Raw genomic sequence first — 12,485 nt, forward strand, 5'->3', positions numbered from 1 at the left:
ATGTTTCCTATAATTTCTCCAAAGTCTACTCTGATTATATCACATTTCCATTACAAAAAAAGAACCAAACAACTTTCAATAAAAGCTCTATTGTCTAGATTTGGTTTAGATATTTGATTCTGCCACTTAATTGATATATGACCTAGAACAAGTCATTTCATGTCTTTGGTCTTTGGTTTAATTTATAAAACTTTTCAGGTTCTTTATGTTCTAATGTTCTGTGCTTCCATGCCCCGTATTACCTACTGATAAAATCTAAACTCCTTATGCTGGTGTTCAAGGTCTTCTACAATTTGTTTCCAACTTACCTTTCCAGGTTTGTGTAATACCACTTATTCCCCTTCACACATTTAACTTTCCAACTTTGGAAGAAACCAATCTATACTCTGGGTTTTTGCTGAAATATGCCAGAGAAAATTTATTAATATGCAAGCTTTTCTGCTTAGAAAGAGGTTCAGATGGAGAGAATTCTTTCTGTTAATTAGAATACCCTCCTTTCCTCAAGCAACTTCTACATTTTCTAGAAATTTACAGCAAAGTAAAATGATACTTAAAATTTATGGTTTGTGATTTCCTAAACATGAATAGTACCCACCTTTAGAGTAAATATCTTCCCAAAACAACTTAACAACTTTCTCCAAGAATTTCCTTTTCAAAGATACAAAGAGATATTCTATTAATTGGATTAAACAGGAGGAGATCCTCCTCTTAGTCTTATCACCAAAAAACTGGACAAATTCTCTCAGTTGATTACTTCCTGAAAGTGAATATCTTCTATTAAAGGAATACTGATTAGGTCTTTGGTTCAAATGAGAACAAGGACTTCAGATTAATGGTATTTCTTAATTTTTATAATAAACTGAGATCAGAATGCCTCATGTTACCAAATTAAGTAACTTTCCATATCTCATTCACATCCTCCCATCTTCTTCTTCTGTGTCTTTGCTCACAGTATTCCTATTCCAGGAGGGTATTTCTCCTACCAACTCCACCAAAGACTTAACAGGCTGAATCAGTGCCTTAAAGTCTTCCTATCCCCCAACCTGAAAATCCCCCCTCTTTGTTTCCATAGGTCTTCGGCTAGGTTTCTCTTTTGTCCTTAATAAATTCCCCTTTATATTACAGCCAATATATCCCCATCAACTAATTTTATCTACCTTCTGTGTCCCAGCCCTATTCATTAAATTACAGATAGTAAATGAGTTCAGAAGAACCAGGTACCAGAGATGGGAAGTTTATGTTATGTTTTAAAAGGGAAAGAAGAAGTTTTGGGTAAGTTACCTCTTTATGAGGTATGCAGAAATTCTTTTTCTTAACCTTAGAGGAGCAACTTGCCATTGTCTAATGCAAAGACATGGCAAACCATAAAAAACAAGATTTCTAGTTCTAGGAAATAAAAGTTTAAGAGAGTATAAATTCTATCAATCTAGAGGAGAGTCTCCTCTTGAAAAGGATTTCAGCTCTAGAGAAGGGATCCCTTTTTGCCTTTTCCTTTCTTTCTTTTTTTTTTTTGCAAGGCAAATGGGGTTAAGTGGCTTGCCCAAGGCCACACAGCTAGGTAATTATTAAGTGTCTGAGCTTGGATTTGAACTCAGGTACTCCTGACTCCAGGGCTGGTGCTCTTTTTCATTGCACCACCTAGCCGCCCCTTACCTTTTTCTTTGAGCCTTACCTTTGAGAACATTGTGGACGAAGGGGAGAGAATTTTTTTTCTTTCCTTTCTTCAATCAGCCATGGAACTTTGTATCTAAGCCACTAACACTAAGAAACGAACCCTCAGCAGGGAGCACAGATAGTCAATGGCGATGGTTCCAAGGAGTGTGATACTTGGCAGCAGAGAAGAGATACAGCTATGAATTCAGGAGAAAAGTTCCCCTGATAGGAAGTCAAACTTTTGAAGAAAACAGATCAAGGAGATCAGCTGAGTGACCTGCCCAAAGGAGGGGATCAACAGAGGATACTATGAAAAGAGATAGAACACTGGAGCCCTACCATATCAGAAATGTGAGTTATCAAGGCCAAAGGTGCTCCCTAGGTCTATATCTCATGATCAGTGTAGTATATATAAGCCCACTATCCCCATTTACTCTGTGTGATTTGTGGAAAAGTGTGTCCCAGTTGCTTTGGGAAAATTTTTGTTGCAAGTGTTCTTACTATGGCACCTTTATAAATACCTTTTCTTTATGTCTAATGACTAAGTAAAAGGACAATCTCATGAATCATAGTTTTAGGAGTGTAGAGCCACAGAGTGCCTTGTACCTAGAATAGTTAGCTTGCCCTTTGGGGACCCAACTTACAAGCTGGGAGAAGGCAGGAGAATATTATAAGTTATTAAGATATATTTTAAGAATCTAGCCTACTGACTACCTGGAGTACTCTGCTGGTGTTCTGATTAGTTTAAGTAGTGGTCCATCAATCATACTTTGAGAACCATTCCTTTAAAGAATTTTTTCCATTGTAGAGGCTTTAAAGAAAAAAAATTAAATAAATTTTGCAACTATTGTGGCATCTAGAATCAGTTGTTTTGTGAAAATATCTTGAGATATGAGAACAATTTTCAGCATGAAATCTTTTCTGGAGAGTCTGGTTTATATGTGTGTATTTCTCTGTTCACATATTTAATGTGTATATATGCACACACACACACAACCACACACACACACAACCACACACACACACACACACACACACACACATATGTAAGGAAAAGAGAGAAAACTTAAGAATTTCTCCCCATGTCATACTGACTTCCTTTGTGGCCCCAGAGAAGCCATTTCAACTCTCTTCCTGAGTTCCTCCAGCTGTAAAATGGGAACTGCTAATAACCAATAATGTATTTCACAAAGTTACCATGAGGCTTAAGTCATGAGCATTTGTCTGGGGCAGACCAAGAGTATAAAGTATTTCTATATTATGAAGCTAAACTGAATCAATTAACCTGCCAAATAAGAATGAATACTTCAAAGCAGGTTGTGTTTTCAAACACTCAAATTGTAATACTCAGTCCATATGGCATAGGACTGTGGGGGGTTATTATTATGTTGATGATTCCATTGACTGCAGGACAAATGAGGTGAATTCTCATCCCAGTTTGTGTGTGTGTGTGTGTGTGTGTGTGTGTGTGTGTGTGTGAGAGAGAGAGAGAGAGAGAGAGAGAGAGAGAGAGAGAGTCACCTAATCTTTCCACTTGTTAGTGGAAATGACCAAATGACCAAATCGGGGATAGTTCATATCTGAGCCCAGCTCTTATAGGATGGGTCTGAGGCTCAGGAAGCCAAAGTATAATTTGTATGGTGTTTAAGTCCCTCTGAGAAAAGGTGCTCCACAATAATCTCATCTCATAAGTTGAGATTCACCATAGTTAGTCGACGTTTCCTTAAATAATGAGGCAAGTTAAGAGCTGAAATTAAACAGATAATAGAACAGAGACCCAGAGATGCTGGAAATTGTCTAAAGTCACACAGGCAGGTGATTTCTGGGGTTTGACTTAAATTCTCTGATTGGAACTTAAGTCTTCTTTCCATCATATTGCAAAAAAAAAAAAAGAGATAGTCCATAAGAATATCTAGAGAATGTCAGAGAATCTCTAGACAAACAATTTTATTGGCATGGGAAAATGGTTCTCACTTTTGGTCTAACCAGATTTCTCTGACCTGTTGAGTCACTTCCTTCTCAGTGGAGGGCCTGTTCATGCAGGCCATCTTTTTTGGTTACAGTCTAGAGGAGGAGGAGGGAATAGGTCTTTTTGCAAGGAAAAGAGGCTGGTTAGTGTGTCTCATTCAAGAATTATTACTAGCTATAGAGTATGATGTTATATGGGCTTGTAGAATTAAAATAGTCTTGAAAGGAGCTCAGAAAGTATAATGACTGCTGTTAAATCTTGAATCCTGTATGAAGCAGGAAAATATGGATTTAAATTGAGATATAATTCCAGTCAAGCAAATGTAGTTGTGATGGTGAAACAACAGATGCATAAAGTCTCAAGAACTCCAAACATTAGAGAGACTGGCTTCTACCCAAACTCCCCTCCAGTTAAAAGAAAAAGAACCCTGCATTCCCACTGAGGCAAAACCTTTAAAAACAAAGCAACAACCTTTCTCACCAAAGAAAAAAGAAACAAGAAAAAAAAAGAAACAAGACAATGTCCCCCCACCCTGCTAGCCCACACCCACAAATAAAAACAAAGGAGCTTGCAATGAAAGTGTTATAAGAAGTCTGAAACCCATTGAACAGAGACCAGCTATGCTAGCAAGGCAAATAGTTTTACCAGAGAGACAGATTTTATATAATGCTTGGTCCTCAAGAGGCCAATTATTATTCTTGTGATTATCAATAATGCAGCCTGTTGTAATATGTGTATAGGGCCTTAAGGTAGTAGCAAAAAGGAACTAACCAGACCCCTTTTCCTCCTTTACTCATCCACCATTTTAGGAGAGAAGGAAAAGAAAAGAATGGGAAAAGGAGGAATTAGTGAAAGCAAATATAAAAATTCTCCCTATTCCTTATAACTAGAACACATTCACTTCTCACCTTTCTATATCTCTTTGAGGGTTAATGGAAGAGTGTTGGACCTGCTGGATTCAGAAAGATCTTGAGATCCAATCCACCCTCAGAGACTTGACTAGCTGAGTAACCCTGAGCCATTCACTTAAGTGCTGTCTCGGTTATGTTGTCTGTAAAATGGGGACAGCACTAGAACCCATATAAAAGCACCAGGTACTAATATTATCAGGGTTGTTCTGAGGATCAAATGGGATAATTGTAAAATGCTTTGTAAATCAGAAATCACTATAAAAATGCTAATATTATTAGAAACCCCTTATTTTCTGCAAAAAAAACCTGCTTATGTTCCATGGATTTCCTGTTTGCCCCAACTGCTAATTTTTTGCAAAATTTTACCTTGAATTCATCTTACAAACACACACACACACACACACACACACACACACACTTCTATTACTTAGGTATATGTAATTTTTCCCAAAAGAATGTAAGTTCCCTGAAGTTAGACACTAAATCATTTTTATCTTTGTATACCTAGTGATTTGATTTATCTGAGCCCTTTGTAAACACTCAGCAATAGGACTGTGGAATCAAAACAGTAAGAGATGAAACTGAAAGCCATCACCTTTGACCTTTCCAGATGTCAAGAACTATATTTATTATACTATTATTAATAGTTATTATTAAAATATTTCTGTAAAATATTTATAATATTAGAATGTGATGCTATAGTATAATGATAAAATACTATTGTGATTAATAGTATCATCAGTACAATAATATAACAATTATTATGTTATAGACATTACAATGTAAAAATTATTATTACAGTAACAGTAAAAATGAGATGTGAGAAAAGAGAACAGCACATATTTATATTCACATTGTTAGTGGCGTTTCCTCCTTTGTGACTCTAGCCTATATTTGGTCTACAATCATTCATTTTTTTAAGTTCTTTTTCCTGGTGTCCTTTCTGAACTTAGAACATATAGCTTCAGGGGGGAAAACCATTCATTCTATTCCCTATTTTAAAAGATTTTGCTTTCAGATGTTGAAAGGGCACTGTCTAATGTGATTTCCTTGACATAGCCCTTTGGACTTTACATCAGTTTTGATGAAACATACAGGAAAGATCTCATCAGCAACTTGGACACATGCTTCTCTCCTCACAGCAGAGCTGTAGTGTCTGCTCAGGGAAAAGAGGATGTGGGGCATCCTGTTATGATAGCAGCAATCATGTTGCCTCAGGGGAAAATGAAGTCTCTCTGTAGGGAACAGCACCCTTCTGGGGAGGGGCTTTACAAGCCAAATTCAATTTGAAGCCAAATCTGAAATCCCAAGTCTGTTAACCTAGTTTTGCTCCATGTGGTCTAAAACAGCAGAACAGCTTTGGAGGAATAGGGCAGCCGATTAGATTGTTGGACATATTTATGATGATGATTTTTCAAAAGTTTGTGGGATATAATTATAGGAAAAGTTTAAATCACTAAAATTCAGCTTTCCCCTCTTCAATCTGGTAAAACTAAGTCATTCAGATAGATGACACTGGAGGTCACTTCTAGATTTATGATTTTCTGGTATGAGTCATAGAAATAATTCCACCCTCAATTTGACTGTTTTAGGGGGGAAAATACCATAAGTGTCCCAAAGATACTGGATCATTTTTGAAGGGAAGTAGCAACAGCTCAATACCACATTCCATTCATGGTTCTCCTTTCCTCCTATCCTGCTCTGCCTAGTCAATGTACCATAGGGGTTTTTTAATACTCCCTTGTGATTCTGACCCCAGAAACTTGGACCTGTGGCTTAGAGTCATGGGAAGCTGCTGGCTTTACTAGTTGAAGCTGACCAATGTGTTGTCTGACCCTGAATGGGGGGGGGGGGCACTCTTGGTGATTTGGAAGGAACCCACCTTTCTTTTGACTTCAGGAATTTGAAACTTCTGTATTCAATCACAAAGTACCCTAAGCTAAGTCATCCTAGTGGGGTCAATGTTGCACCCAAAGAGGTCTGGTTCAAGTCTCTAGAGTAGGATTCTTAACATTTTTTTATTTTGGTTCCCATTGGCAGTCTTATGAACCCTTTGCAAAATCATTTTTAAAATGCACAAAACACAACGCAGGATAACAACAGAAACCAATTATTGCTTGATAGAATACAGTTAGTAAAACATTTTTAGTAAGTTCATGAACCAAAGGTCAAGAACTTCTGCTGAAGGCATTCTACTAGATGTCCAGTGACCCATTTCTAAATTTCTGCCCATAAACATTGTCTGCTAAAGTCCCACTTATCACTACCTCCATTGCATTGCAATAAGCTATATTTAACCATTTGTTAATGTCTTTTTTGTTCCTCCTGTCTGCATTTCTTTTTTCTTCATTTTCTATTTCTTTATATATTTTCTTAAATGTAGCAGGCAAGGGGCAGCTAGGTGGCGCAGTGGATAGAGCGCTGGCCCTGGAGTCAGGAGTACCTGGGTTCAAATCCAGTCTAGACACTTAATAATTACCTAGCCATGTGGCCTTGGGCAAGCCACTTAACCCCATTTGCCTTGCAAAAAAAAAAAACACCAAAAAAAAATGTAGCAGGCATATTAAAAAAAGGGAAGTAGAGTTCTCATTCCATAATCTAGGGGATGATTACAGTTATCTCTTCCCCATTGTAGGTGTTAGGGGTATGATATCTCAGCAATCTGAAAAATCCACATAAAATTTCCTGGTCTCTTCATATCCAAGAAGTCTGAATTCTTATGACATTAAAAGAGAAAATGTTTTGATATTATATAATACTATGAATATATTTAATGCATTTCTGAGCTTCTCATTTTTTTTTTGGTTTTGTCTGCTGGCCTTTGTATATTGTCTGTGACTTCTGCAAAATTCCCCCAAAATTCCCAATTTCATATGCCACATGGTAATATATTGAAACCACAATGGGGAAAGTCATGATATAGATGAAATAACTGTGTTTTCTTTGTGGGTAATGTGCTTCCTTCCTGCTGGTATCTCTCAGATAAAATGTAATTCTCATAGCATGATATTTAAAGCTTGTGCTCATAGGATCATAGAGTTAGAACTGACAGACAAAAATGAGATAATATTTGTAAAGTGCTTTTCATAGTGGAAGCTAGATGGTGAAGTAGATAGAACATTCAACTCTGGAGTCAGGTGGACCCAAGTTCAAATCTGACCTCAGACATTTGATGCTTACTACCTGTGTGACCTTAGGCAAGTCACTTAATTTCCATTGCCTCATGTCCAGGATCATCTCCAGTAGTCCTGATTCATATCTGACCGCTGGACCCAGATGGTTCCAGAGGACAAAGTGAGGCTGGTGACTTAGCACAGATCTTTCTCACTCAAATCCAATTCACGTTCTTGTCATGGCATCACCTTTCTGATATTATGACCTTCTTCAAGATTGAAGGACAAATACCTTGGCCCAGAGTAGGTAGTTAATTAATTCATGTTCTTTTCCTTCTCTCTGACTTTTGTTTTCCTGTAGAACATAGTTTGATGAGTACTCGGTACAAGTCATTCTGAGGGTGTATGGGACCTTAAGTATAAAGGGTGTAATACAAGTCAATAGATATAGTAGTCAGTCATCCAATAAACACTTATTAAGCACCTTATTGCATGTAGGGTAGTCTAAGTGTAATAAAAGATTTAGTGTAGGAATTTTTCAAAGTTAAAGGCTGATGAGAAAATGTAATCATGTGTGTGTGTATCTCTTATCTGTACTAAACATCTCCCCCAGTTTTAACTTTGCTGATTGATAAAGCAGCCTGAAAAAAAGATTTCTTCAATGTCAGACAATGAGGAAGAGTTCATGATGGTCATTCTTTACTGTTTCTATGCTTTCATTTTAAAAGGGCAAAATGTCTAGACCACCCTTGTTTATCCTATTTGGTAGGCCACCATCATTTGTTCCTTAAGATGCCAGATAATGCAGCTGTCTATTGTAAGATAAATTTCCATGAAATGGATTTAGTGACATATCAGTAAACTAACATTTCTTCACTTTCATCTGTTACCCATTTTCCTGCCTTTTTGAGTAACAATTTCTGGTTGGGGAGGCTGGTGATTTACTGATGATACCAAGATTGGAAATTGCTGGTCCTATCAATGGATGATATTTCAAGCAGGTGGCTTACCAGTGAAATCAATATTGCTAGTCATAAAGCTCCTCTTTGTTCTAGGTTTTTCCAGGTTTGTCTGGTTGGAGTGATGAAACCCTGTTGTCAATATGGGAAGTCATAAATGGGGCATAAATGTGTAAGTATTTCCGAGACCACCCTTAGATTGAAAAGATAAAGGAAAAATATTTCTTTTGAATAATGACTCACCTGTCAACAATGACATTTCATCTAACATGATTCAGATCTATAGGAAGATCTTGTACTAGGGGATGCTAGATGCCTGGGTTCTATTTACACCTTCATGCTTCTTCTTGTAAAATGCCTACAAAGTCATTTTCCCACAATCCCCATGTTACAATTTATAACATATTTCCTTTCTTAGAAATCATTGTAATTTTAAGATGGATTTTCCTAATCCTGTGAATGAAAAAAATGGCTGCATTTGTCTAAAGTATTCCTATTGTTTCTGTCATATTTCATAGTCTCCTGACTTTTAGCCTTTGATCATTCCATTCCTCTGAAATCTGTCCCTTTTTTATGACCCAGGTACAAATATCCTCTCTGCTGTAAGAACTCCCTCTACCCTTCTAAAGTAGGTATTACTGATCAAATAACTTAATTCCTTAATATAACATTAATTAATTAACTAATATATAAACTAACAATTTAATACTTGAAAGTTTGCAAAACATTTTACATTTGTTATTTCATTTGATTCTCCCAACAACAACTGAAAAATGGTGGGATTATTTTATTTATTTTTTTCCAAGTTAGGAAACAGTCTGAAAGAAGTAAAATGAATTATTTAGAGTCACATAGCCATTGAGTGTCTGAGTAAGAATTCTAATTAAGTCTTCTTGATGTCACAGTCCTGGTCTCATATAAAAATAAAAATACAAATACCACAGTCCCTGTCTTTGAGCACCTTACATTCTATTTAGAGTTGATGGATGATGGGGTAAGGCCACAAGAAGTTCACAGTTACACTGATAAGAATGCAAAGTAATAATAATTTTACCAATAGATAGCATTTATATATACATACATATGTGTAGATATTAAATATATATATATACACGTTTGTGTGTGTGTGTGTGTGTGTGTGTGTGTGTGTGTGTGTAAAGAGTAACTAGGGGTCATAGTGTATAGGCTCAAGTTCCTGAGTTCAAAATCTGACTTTAGATATATAATAACTATATGACCCTAAGCAAGTAAGTCACTTAATCCTATTTGCCTCCATTTTCTCATTTGCAAGACAAACTCAAAAGGGGTCTTGTAAGAGTTTTGAGACACATTGAAGTAGAGGTGGCAGTTCACCTTTCAGATAAGAATTGATGATCTTTAGATGGTTGTAGATGTGGAATAAAATAGAGAAATTATGACTGAATTTGGGAACTTCTTATCTAGGGGAAATTATTGGAGGTACAGAATCACCAAGAGAAAGAAGATAAAGCACAGAACTTTGGGAGATTTTCATGATTAAGAGGCAGGGGATAATCAATCAGAAAAAGAGACCAAGAAGGAGTAGTTAGAAAGAGTAGGAGGAAAAAAGGTGAATATAATGCCAAGGAATTCAAGAAGAGAGAGTATCTAGTATTGAAAGCTGTCTACAAGTCAGGAACGATGTAAACCAAAAAAAGATCATTGAATCGAACAATTAAGAGACCATGTCTAATTTCTGATGAATAGTTTCAGTAAAGTTCTGGGATCAAAACTGAAATTACCAGGCTTTAAGAAATAACAATTTGATGTCTCTTTATAGGCATTCTTTTATTGTTGTCTTGAGATATGCTTGAAATTTTTTGTTATTGTTGCTCAACTCTTCATGATTTATATCTTGCTTCTACAACTAGATTCTTGTGGGGAAAGGATTATGTTTTAAATTTCTTTGCATTCTCTACCCCTTCAATTGGGTGATGATGGGTCCAAGTGAGAGAGCCAAATAATCCACAAATATTCCATTAAGATTGTGAGATCATCTCAGATGTTTCTATCTTCTATTGACATTGTGTCGATTGTAAAAAGACCTAGAATATCATAGGGTATCCTCAGTGGTCCATGACCACTCCAAAGAGACTAGTATAACAACCCATTTAAGAGTGATTGGGGGGTAGTAAATAGCAAGACCCCTGCTTTGTCTGGAACACATCACATTTCAGGTTAAACCTGTACCCTGGTTACTTCTATGGAAATATGTGATCCAATGATGAAAGACTAGTTGTTTTGGATGAAGGGGCAAATCATATCCCAGAATTCTTAATGACTGAAGGGAGAGAGGGAAGGAGAGGCTACATCAAGTTGGGCAGAGTGTATATAAGAGGTATCAAATCAGAAGGAGTATTCTATCAATAAACCTTAATGAAATTGATCATACTCTCTAGAGTTTTTTCAGGTTCTTATTTGTGAATTATATTAGAATTATTTAAGTCTCTCTATGGAGGGACAGAAGCAAGGATGTTTTGATTAAAGTTTGACAAAAGATCTCTGAAAAAATGCTAAAAAATGTTATATTTTTAAAAATTATTATTAGTCTTTTTTATTTGGCATTTTATTTTCCCTAATCACATGTAAAATTTTTTTAGCATTTATTTAAAAATTTTTGAGTTCCAAATTCTCTCTCTCCCTCCCTACTCCCCTCAGTGAGAAGGCAAACAATTTGATATAGGTTTTATATATATGTCATTATGCAAAACATTTCCATATTAAACAAGTTGTAAAAGAAAATGTAGACAAAAAAATCAAGAAAAATCAAGAAAATAAAAGAAAGTATGCTGTCATCTGCATCCAGACTCCATTGGTTCAGTCTCTGGGGATGAATAACATTTTTCATCATAAGGCCATAAGAAATGTCTTGGATCATTGCATCGCATTGCTGAGAGGAGCTAAGACTGCACAATGCACTTTTAAGTGTAATATAAATTGTTGGATTTCCCCCATCAATTCATTAAGTTTAAAAATTTTAAAAAAGCAATAAATCAAATTTTGATTTGTAGAGTTTGCTGATTTCTGAGGTGTAAATTCTCAAGCTAAAAACTTAAACACATGGCCCTCTTTAGTTAGACTGTCTCTAGCACAACCCTAAATGAGAGATATTTTGCCCTTACCCCCACCTTCACTGTGAACTCATGGTAGGGGGTACCTACCCTTTCTAGACAAGCCTGAGCCAGAGGGGCCCTTTTGTGGAAAGTGAGAAGGTGAGTGCCCCCGCCCTTCTTGGCCCAGCAGCAGTTTGTATTGTTTCAAAGGAAAAAGTAAATGGATGGAAAATACTTACTATCCAGACCATGAGATGAGATTGACAGCCCATTGAATTAATACATCAGTGTTATATACCAATGGCAGATGAACAATGAACCGGGATCAGGACTAAAGAGGAGGAAGAGAGGAAGCTGGTTTGCATCTAGGCAATTGTGCAATTCTTTTAATGATGTCAAGCTGTTCCCTGACATATAATCCCATCGTTTTTTTGAGTGCCATTGTTCTCCCATTGATGATGTAGGATTGGGAATCCTGGAATTCTATAATCACTGAGGCATCACAATGGTAGGGACTCAAAGGGCCATTGCAGAGATGCATGATGGATGTAGTTAGGCTTTGATCTATTTCCAATGGTGATGTCCCCCAAAGAAGTGGCATAAGGGCTTTCAGGAACTGTCTGATCAGAGAAGAAAGTGATCCAGGAGATCCAAGAGCAAAAGAAAATAAATGGACAACTTGAGACATGTACTGGCACTCAGAGAGGATAAAGACTAGAAAAAAGACACCAGAATGTTGGTTCTTCCTTTATGGAACAATCCTGGACAAGAATTATGTAGGATGAGAAGATGTGTATATGAGTTGTACT

At 36.5% G+C, this 12,485-nt stretch overlaps 1 long non-coding RNA gene across 1 annotated transcript in view; it reads right to left on the reverse strand.

Annotated features, from left to right (window-relative positions):
- Nucleotides 1–12,049, reverse strand: part of LOC141511706 (uncharacterized) — a 36,392-nt gene extending 24,343 nt beyond the window's left edge. Inside the window, exon 1 of the long non-coding RNA XR_012475374.1 lies at nt 11,916–12,049. This is a non-coding gene — a long non-coding RNA (uncharacterized LOC141511706). The remainder of the gene's footprint in view (nt 1–11,915) is intronic.
- Between the last annotated feature and the right edge of the window lie 436 nt (nt 12,050–12,485).

Source organism: Macrotis lagotis, chromosome 2, assembly GCF_037893015.1.
Source record: "Macrotis lagotis isolate mMagLag1 chromosome 2, bilby.v1.9.chrom.fasta, whole genome shotgun sequence".
Lineage (NCBI taxonomy): Eukaryota > Metazoa > Chordata > Mammalia > Peramelemorphia > Peramelidae > Macrotis > Macrotis lagotis.